Source organism: Cyanistes caeruleus, chromosome 22, assembly GCF_971803275.1.
Source record: "Cyanistes caeruleus chromosome 22, bCyaCae1.hap1.1, whole genome shotgun sequence".
NCBI lineage: Eukaryota > Metazoa > Chordata > Aves > Passeriformes > Paridae > Cyanistes > Cyanistes caeruleus.
Window position 1 is genome coordinate 125,718 of NC_141722.1, and position 9,999 is coordinate 135,716.

Below are 9,999 nucleotides of genomic sequence, written 5' to 3' on the forward strand. Positions count from 1 at the left end.
ATCAGGTGCATATGGGGGTGACATCACACATTTTTGCCCCAAAATCGCCAGATGTGCCCCAAAAGCAAGGTGTAATCAGACTGGAGGCAATTCTGGGATTTGGTCACCCTTTCCAAGTCTCAAGATTTGGTCAAAAGAGACCAATTTCCAGCCAATTTCATCCTCAGGTGCCAACAGCAGCCCGAACAGCCCACTGAGACCAGCTCACATCCCAAACCCCCGTGACTGCCAGAACCCAGAGCCACTCCCTGCCAGTCCAGGTGATGTCGAGCCTGGCTCACTCCCATGGTAAATAAACCTGAGTTCATGCTGTTTGTTTTTCCTTGCTACCATTCCCAAGATCCAAGCACATCACTTCCAGTGGGTGGTGGGACCATAAAAGGAATTACCTGAAGAGAAATTCCCAGTAATGGGCCACTCTGTCATGTTTGCAACATCTTCATCAGAGCCAGTCTTGGTGTGCAAAGATTTTGGAGGTGGTCATGTCCAAATTATGGATGGGTGAATGTGGGGATGGGGCTCTCTGAAAGCAGCATGGCCAAGCAAACTCCAGGGGTGCTTCAAACGGTCCCAATTAATTGTTAATTATCAGCAGCACTTCATCCCTACTCAAGAAAATTGAATTTTTGGAAATTTTCATGGTTTGTTGAGGAAAACACCTCCCTGGGAGATTCCCAGGAGTTTGGTAAGGGCCTGGGAAGCAGCTCCAGCAGCACCAAAGCATCATCACATGTCCCAGGCCATGGTAAGGAGTGTGGAGAAGGCACTGGATCACTGCTCACTGCTGGTGTGGAGGGATAAACACCCTGGATGCACAGGAATAATCCACAGATCCATTTGCTTCCCAAAAAAATGCTGATCCACGAAGGGTTTTGGGAGTTTACAGCTTTATAGCCTCATCACAACACAGGTATTAGGACTATTTTGCTGTAAGAGGGTGGGGTTTCGCTGCATTTTCTCCTCCTTGGATTGATTTGGAGGACATTCCTGCTGGAGGGAAGCAATCTAGATGAGTTCCCCCGTAGTTACCAGTAATAACATCTTTCCTCCTCCTAAGAGAACTCAAAATACCAGAAGTTCTCCAGGAGTTTTCTCCAAGGGTACAAACCCATGCCAGAGGTTCCCACACATCCACGGGTGACTGGACTGGTTGTGGGGTTGGGTGAGTCATCAGCATGGGTGAAAATCTTCTGACCCAACTCCTCTTCTCTTATTTAGGATCACAGGGATGAAATCAAGAGGTTGGGATGGACTGGAAACTTCTCAGACCTGTTGTGCAATGTCTTTTCCAACCCCTCCTTTGAGCTTTCATCTCAGTGTCTTGCTCCAAGATTTGGGATTGCAAAGAGGCAGATTTCCAGCAAAAGGCATTTCCATCCCTGATCCACTGCAATTTGGGCCTTCCACTTCAATGGCAAGCCCATTGTAAACCCATTGTAAGGCTATTACAAGTCTGTCACAAGCCTGTTGCAAACCAGTTGCTAACCCATTGCAAGCCCACTGTAAATCTATCGCAAGCCCATTGTAAGCACCTTGCAAGCTCACTGCAAGCCCACTGCCCACTGCCTGTTGTAATCTCATTGCAAGACTGTTGCAGGGTTATTGTAAACCTGCTACAAGTCCCTTCCAAGCCTGTTGCAAGCCCGCTGTAAATGCATTACAAGCCCGTTGTACACCCATTGTAGGCCCTCGCAAACTCATTCCCAGCCCACTTCAAGCCTGTTGCAAGCGTGTTGCAGGCTCCCTGCAATCCCAGCAGCAAGGGAAGGAGGAAGCCTGGAAGCAAGGCTGGGATCAAAGGAACCCTGCTGCTCCCAACCTCCCCCGGCTGATTTCCCAGCCTGGACTCCCCTCCCTTCTGGTTCCAGTTACTCAGAGGCTCCAGGGCTTCCGTCACGGTTCCGTCCCGCGTGTCGAGACCACAGCCCCGCACAGCCAGAGCCCTTCGGATCCTCCCCGTGGGGCTGTGGGGATTTTCCACCCTCCCAGGGCTCCAGTGGGATCTTCAATCTCCCACCAGGACAGCTGCTTCTCCTTAAATCACAGAGAGTGAAGCCCAGGGTGGGATAGAGGGATAAACCCTTTCCTGGGATGGACTGAATCCAGAGGCAGCCTTGGGAGAGCAGGAGGCTCCCCAGGATGAGGGACAAATGTCAGGACTGGGATTTGTATTCCTGGGATGTGCCCATGTGGAGAGAAGGCTTTGCAAGCCCATCACAAATCCATTGCAAACCCATTGCAAGCTAACTGCAAACTTCTTGTAAGTCCATTGCAAGCCCATTGCATGCCAGTCACAGGCCTACTGCAAACCCTTTGTAAGCCTATTGCAAGCTCCTTGCAAACCCCTTGCAAGCCCATTGCAAGGCTGTTTCAAGCTCATTGTAAATCCCTTGCAAATCCCTTTTAAGTCCATTGTGAATCTACTGCAAACCTCTTGCAAAACCTGGAGGTCCACTGCAAACTTGGGAACTTTGAAAGAGCATTTCAAACCTCTTGTAAACCCACTGCAAACTCATTGCAAGCCCCTTGCAACCCATTGCAAACCCTGTTGTAAGCTTCTTTTAAGCCTATCTGGACCCATTGCAAACCCTTTGCAAGCTCATTGCTGTTTCATTGGGGACCTTTGAAGCCCATTTCAAACTGCTTGTAAACCTATTGTAAACTAATTGCAAACCCATTGCAAACCTGTTTCGGTCCCATTGCAACCCCGTTGTGTAAATCCATTGCAAACCTGTTGCAAGCCTGTTGCAGGCGCATTGCAGGTTCATAGTAAGCCAAGCTCTCATCTCTTTTTTCTCATCTCGCACTTGCAGGAAGCCCCCACCCCCCGATCTGAATCTCCCGTTACATTTTCTTTAATTGTTTTTTTCCCGCTGGAAGAGCGAGGATGGAGGAAGGCAGCAGATCCCATCCCCTCGCCCCTGTGCGGGGCCAGCCCGGCGCTCCCAGCCCAGCCGGCTCAGCAGAAGCCGCCGGGCTCGTCGGGCCCTTTGGCTTCGCTCGGGCTCATTAACGAAATGCCCGTCTCGCTTTTCCAAGCTGTCAGGGCCCATCACCGTCCGGAGCCCCTCGGCCCCGTCCCGCGGGATGCGAACGGGACGGCAGCCGGGGGATCAAAAGCCACGGGTGTCCCGCTCCAGCGGGGCAGAATAATTTAATAGAGAAGCTGATAATTTATTTTTACAAGGGGTTTTTTCTTGCTGTTACGAGGTTTTTTAATTTTCTTTGCAATTACCAGTCTCGATTCAGCCCGTAAATCTCTCTGCCAGCCCTGTCTGCTCCCATTCCACATTCACCACCAGGAAAACTGGGGTGTTTTTTTTTAATTAAGCTCCAACATTTTTGGCAAATTCCACTTTTCTCTTTCCAGGGAAATTAAGAGTCACTGGAAAGGCCGGGACGGGCAAGAGGGAGGTGGCGTGATGCCCGTGTGTTACCACTGCTCTCTGCTGGACCCGCTGCATTTCCCGCAGCCAGAGCCAGACACTTCCCGGCTAGACCGGGGGGAGGAGGAGGAGGAGGAGGAGGAGGCGGAGGAGACGACAGCAGTGTAGTGTCCAGAGATGCCACCGTCTCCCTGGCATTGCCACCGTCTGCACAGAATTATCAGCCTTTTCCCAACACTGCCACCCTCTCCCTGGCGTTGCTACTCCTTCCCCATCATTTCCATCCTCTCCCTAATATTTCCATCCTCTCCCCAGCATTCCCACCTTCTCCTCAGTGCTGACACCTTCTCCTTGGCATTATCACCCTCTCCTCAGCATTCCCACTCTCTCCGCAGCATTCTCATCCTCTCTCCACCGTTCCAACCCTCTCTCCAGGGCTCCCACCTTCTCTCCAGTACTCACACCCTCTCGTCAGTGCTGACACCCTCTTCTTGGCATTGCCACCTTTTCCTCAACATTCCTACCCTCTCTGCAGTGCTGCCACCTTCTCCCCAGCATCATCACCCTCTCCTCAGCATTCCCATCCTCTCTCCCAAAGCTAAATACTCCAATGTTTAATGTCCTGAAACGAAATACCCCAGAGCTAAACACCCCAATGCTTTCATGATCCAACACTAAATATCCCAGAGTTCAGCCCCTATGTTTAATGACCCAAAGCTAGGCATCAGATAATACCCCTGAGCTAAATTCCCCAATGTTCAATGCCCCAGTGCCAAATGCCCCAACCTTAAATACCCCAGAGCTAAACACCCTCATGTTTAATACCCCAGCCCTAAATACCCTAAGCTAAACACCCTATTTAATGTCCCAGAGTTAAACACTAAAGGTTTGATATCCCAGAGCTAAGTTCTCCAGTGTGTAATGCTCCAGTGTCAAATGCTCGAGTCCCAAATATGGATATGCCCTGGTGCTCAATGCTCCAATAAAAAATGCCCCAAAGTTACTTGGACAATGTTTAGCACCCCAGTGCTCAATGCCTTCATGTTAAATACCCCAGAGCTAAATTCCCCTTTATGTATCAATCTAAATGCTGTGATAAATGAGCTGGTGCTAATTACACTAATTCTTAATGCCTCAGTGCTAAATGCTCCAATATTTCATGCACTGATGTTTAATGTCACAGAGCTAAACACCCTTGTGTTTAATGTCCCAGAGCCAAATTGTTGCCCCAGTGCAACATTCCCCAGTGTTTTAAACACTGAGAGTAAATATCCGAGGATGAAAGACACCAGTGTTAATGACTGATGCTTTTATGCTGCAAGGCTAAATGCTTGGGGCTAAATTCTCCCATTTTAATGCCCCAGAGCTCAATGCCCTATTGCTAATGCCCTAACCGTAAAAGCCACAGTGCTGAATGCTCCCATGCTTAATATTCTAGTGCGAAAAGCCCCAACATGACGTGCCCCAGAGGTAAATGGATGATTTTTGTGTTGATCAAAATACCCCAGTGCTCATTATCCCAACCCTAAATGCCCCAGAGCTGATTGTCCTGATGCTTAATGCCCCAGTGCAAAATGCACCAACACTAAAAGTCCCTTCCTTAAATGCCCCAATGTTTCGTGGGTTGATGCTGAATGTCCCAGCCCTAAACACCCCAGAGCTAAACACACCAATGTTTAATGCCCCAACCCTAAACACCCAGAGCTATACATCCTGATATTTGATATACCCCAGAGCTAAATACCCCACTGCCCAATGTTCCCCGGTGATTTCTGCATAGATGCCGAATGCTCCAACATGAGAATTCCCCAGTGTAAGACATCCCAGAGCTGAATATCCCGCTGGGAAACACACCAATTCGGAACTCTTTTGCCAAATGCCGCCACCCTAAGAGCTCCAGGCACTAAATCCCCCACCCCCGACAGTGAATGCTTCGACACGAAACCTCCAGAGCTCAGTGCCGCGGTGTTTAATGCTCCAGGGCTCAGTGCCCTGCTGGAAAATGTCCCGATCCTTGGTGCCTTTTTCCTAAATGTCCCGTTGGCAAATTCCCCAAACACTAAATTCCCCAAACACTAAATTCCCCAAACACTAAATACCCCAGGGCTAAATACCCAGGAGCTAAATGTCCGGGAGCTTAATGCCCTTCTGCTAAATTCCCGAACACTAATTACCCCGGAGCTCCATGCCCTGATGTTTAATGTGCCAATCCTAAATATCCCAGAGCCAAAAGCCCCGATGTCAAATTCCCAAGTCACTAAATTCCCTGGGTGCTTAATGTCCCAATAGTAAATACACCGGAGTTCAATGCCCCAGAGCTCAATGTCCCGATGCCAAATTCCCCAGGAACTAAATGCCCCAGAGCTCAATGCACTGATGTTTAATGCACCAACACTAAATACCCTGGAGCCAAAAGTGTCGGTGCCAAATTCCCCAGGCACTAAATTCCCTGAATGCTAAATGCCCCAACATTAAATTCCCCGAAGCTAAACGTCCCGGTGTTTAATGCCCCAGAGCTAAATACCCCAACGCTAAATTCTTCAGACACTAAATATTCCAGGATCTAAATTCCCCAGGCACTAAATATTCTAGGCACTAAATTCCCCGGAGCTCAATGCCCCAGAAGCTTTTGGCTCATCCTGCTTTAAACACATCAGTAAAAATATTCCCATCACAACCAAAAGCAGAGGCTCCATTTCGGGATATCCCCCCCATCCCAGAGTTTAATCCATTTTCAAACTAGCTGAACGCGTTTAATTAACCCAGTGACGGTGCAGGTTTAAAGTTCTACAAGGCAGTGGATTCCTAGGGAATTGGCACCCAGTGGAATTCCAGCTGGGAATCCCTGTATGGAATTTGTGTATGGATCACATAGGATAATCATGAGCTGGTAATTTTTAATGCTGATAAATCAAGGATTTTAACTGCAGGGAGGTGAATGGATCCTCGAAAACAGCCGGTGCTGGTGAGGTTGGGGTGGTTTGGGATGGACAGATGGATGGTGGGGCCAGAGCTGACACCAAGTGGATGGAAATTGTAATTCCTGCTCTGGGAGCAGAAAACAGGAGATTTGGGGAAAAAACGAGGGGTAAAAAAGCCAAACCAAACCAAACCAAACCAAACAAAAAAACCTCAAACCAACACAAAAACAAATCCATGGCAAATAAGTGGAATAAAGACCCAAAGGCGGCTTGGAATATTTATGCAACGCTGGTCATGGCTCTTCTGTCCGTTCCTGGCTTGGAATGGGGATGCTCGGGCTGGGGAGGGGCCCCTGGGGGCACAGAGGGTGTGTCAGGGACCTCTGCATCTCGGGATGTGCGTGGAAGGGATGGAGGTGATGGATGGGGGTCCCTTGGTGTCCTGGAGGGACACTGAAATCCTGGACTCTGTTAGGGAAAGGACGTGGTGACACTGGGGAGTGGCACCTGGGGACCAGTCCAGTGCAACCTCAAACACACTGAGATCTGGAGCCCATATCTCAGAAAAAGTCAGAATTTTACCCCTCAAAAAGATCTTTGTATCCCCAAAAAGCCTCTTTTTCTTAGAAAGGGCTTTTTGCCCCTCCAAAAAAGCCTTTTCTTTCCTCCAAAAGCAGTCTTTTTTCCTCAAAAAAGGCCTTTCTTTCCAAAAAAAGCCCATTTCCCCCAATGAAAAGCACCTCTTTTTCCTCAAAGCAACAGTTTTATTCCAAAAAGCCCTGTTGCTGTAAAGAAAAGAAAACTTTTTTCCCCAAAAAATAACTTCTTACCCCAAAGTTTCTTTTTTCTCAAAAAAACACTTATTTTCACAAAAAGAAAAACACTTTCCCCCCTAGTTTTCCCCATTAAACCCTTTTTTTACTTTATTTTTCTCACCAAAAACTATGTTTTTAGTCCCCAAAAAGTCTTTTTTCCAAAAGTAAGTCGGGTTTTAAAACAAACTAACAACTTTTTTCAATAAATGCTTTTTCCCCAAAACCACACTTTTTTTTACTCAAGATTTTTTTTTTTCTTTCAAGAAAAGCGTCTTTTCCAAAAAACCCTCTTTATTAAAAAAAAAAAACCCTTTTTTCCAAACTCATTTTTTCTTGTAGAATGTAGGGAATTTCTTTGTAGAGCTCTGAAGTCCATTTTTTGCCTTGTCTTCTTCCTGTAAATTTTGTTCTTGTAAAAAGCACTTTTTTTCCCAGAAAGCCTATATTTATTTCCAATAAGAAGCCCTTTTTTCCCCCAAAGCTTTTTCTTAACAAATCCCACTAAAAAATAAAAAAATAAAAAAAAAACCAACCTTTTTTTTCCCCCAAAAAAACGTTTTGCAAATTAAAAAAAAAAAATCCAGAAACTATCTTTTTATAGAAAATCTTATTTTTTCCTAAAAAAAACCAACAAAACAAAACAAAAAAAAACCCCAACTTTTTTAAAAAAGAAGTATTTTCCCTAAAAGCGGCGGGATTGGTGCGGAGCGGTGCCGGGCAGGCCGGATATGATCCCGCTCTGGCCGCGGCTCCACTCACATCAGAAAATATCCGGCCCCATTGTTCGGGGGAGCCGCGCCGTGTCCGTGCTTTGTTCCCTCGGGACCCCTTTGGATCCACATAAATATTTGGAGAGCCCCAACGCTCGGGAAGGAGGACGAGGAATTTTTTCTCTCCTCTCACCACCACCCCCCACCCCCCCCCCCCCCCCCCCCCGTTTATTTTTTGGGGCCAAATATGACTTTTTGTACCTTCGGACGGAAATTTCCGGCTGGAAACCCAACCCTGCGCCTGGTGGGAGGCTGAATGGTCGCCCCGCTGGGTGCGAACAATATGGATTTGGGATGAAAAGCTTTTCCCGGCCGGTTCCCCGGAGCGATCCGTAATTGCATCCCGCCGTCACCATGGAGGCGCGGTGCCGGAGGGATGCTGCAGGGCAGCGGCGCTCCCGGGGCTCGCTCTGGCATTTCGGGGGGTTCCATGTGCACAGGCAGATCCGGGACGGGGGCGGGATGCGGGACAGGCGGTCCATCCCATCCCATCCCATCCCATCCCATCCCATCCCATCCCATCCCAAAATATGAGGGATCCGGGGATGAGGGGCGGGACATGGAATGGGGGACCCATCCACAAACGATAGGGATCCAGGGCCGAGGGGTGGGATGTGAAATGGGGAGCCATCCATCCCAAATGGAGCCTCAGCTCCGGGGTGAGGGATGCCAGCATTCCGTGGCCTCCGCGCTGGTTCCCAACCTCTGTCCCAGAGGTGATGTTGTCACCGGACGTGGCAATTTTGGGTTGGAAAGGGCAGGATTTGGGCCATGCGCTGGTCTGAAGTGGTTGTCTGGATGGGTGCTGGGGTGGGATCTGGGATCCTACGAGGTCCCTGGAGAAAAGGGAAAAACAAAAAAAAAACAAAACAAGGGGGTGGTGCAAAGAGAAAACAAAGAGGGGAAGAGGAGGAAATGGGAAAAAGGAGGGAAAATAATGGGGAAACGAGGGAAAAAGGGGAAAAGCGGGGGATAAAAGGAGGGGGAAAGGGGAGAAAAGAGTTGAGGGAGAGAGGAAAAGAAGGGGAAAAGGGAAAAGAAGGAAAAAAGGGGGAAATGGGAAAAGTAGGGGACAAGAGGGGAAGACGGGAAAACTGGAAATAAAATGTGGGGAAGGGGAAATAAAGGGAGGAAAATGAGGAGGAAGAGGGGAAGACTAGGGGAAAAGTGGGGAGGAATGAAAAAAGGGTAAAAGAGATAAAAGGAAGAGGAGTAAAGAGTAAAAAGAGGAAAAATAAGAAAAGAGGAAAAGGGGGAACAGAGTAAAAACAAGGCAAAGGGTAAAAAGGGGATGATAAGAAGGAAAAACGGGAGAAAACAGGAAAAACGGGGGAAAGGAGGAAAAAGAGAAGAAGCGGGGGGCAACAGGGAGAAACAGGAGAAACGGAGGAGACAGAGAAAAAGCAGGGTGAAACAGAGGGAAAAAAAGGGAAATGGGGTGAAAGGGGGAAAGGAGGGAAATCTGGAGGGAAATCCGCGGGGAAACCCGCGGGGAAACAGGGAGAGCGGGGTTCAGAGGGAAAGCGGGGACGGGGATGCGCTCCCGGTCCCGCCTGAGCCCCGGCGCGGGGCGGCGGCGCCTCCTCGCGGCAGCGGCCGCGCAGTCCCCGAGGGGTCGGGGCGTGCTCTGAGCCCCACAGGCCCCAGCGCCACCCCATAGCCACCCCTGTGTCCCCATAGCACCCAGTGCCTCCACTGGTCCCCACCACTCCCAAAGCCCCCCAGTGCTCCAACAGTTCCCTGTATTCCCCAGTGTCCCTATAGGTCCCCAATGCTCCCGCAGTCCCTCCAGGATCCTCCAGTGGCGCCCCCCACAGTTCTCGAGTGCCCCCACAGGCCCCCAGTATCCCCATAGCCCCCAGTGCCCCCATAACTCCACCCGGTGCCCCCATAGCTCCCCACAGTACCCCGATATCCCCCCCAGTATACCAATAGCCCACCCAGTGACACCTCGGCCCCCAGAACCCTCATAGCCCTCCCCTCCCACGGCCCACCGGTACACCCACAGGCCCTCATTGCCCCCCGATCTCTCCCACTGCCCCCAACAGGCTTCCTCGGGGTCCCCCCACAGCCATTACATCCTCCCCCCCCCCCCCCCCCCCAGTTC

At 49.6% G+C, this 9,999-nt stretch overlaps 1 long non-coding RNA gene across 1 annotated transcript; it reads right to left on the minus strand.

The window, feature by feature from the left end:
* Positions 1-7,395: 7,395 nt before the first annotated feature.
* On the minus strand, positions 7,396-9,711 carry LOC147649509 (uncharacterized). The gene is made up of 2 exons (XR_015278761.1): positions 8,094-9,711; positions 7,396-7,517 (listed from the first exon to the last, which is right to left on the minus strand). It is a non-coding gene; the product is annotated as an uncharacterized LOC147649509 (long non-coding RNA).
* Positions 9,712-9,999: the final 288 nt, after the last annotated feature.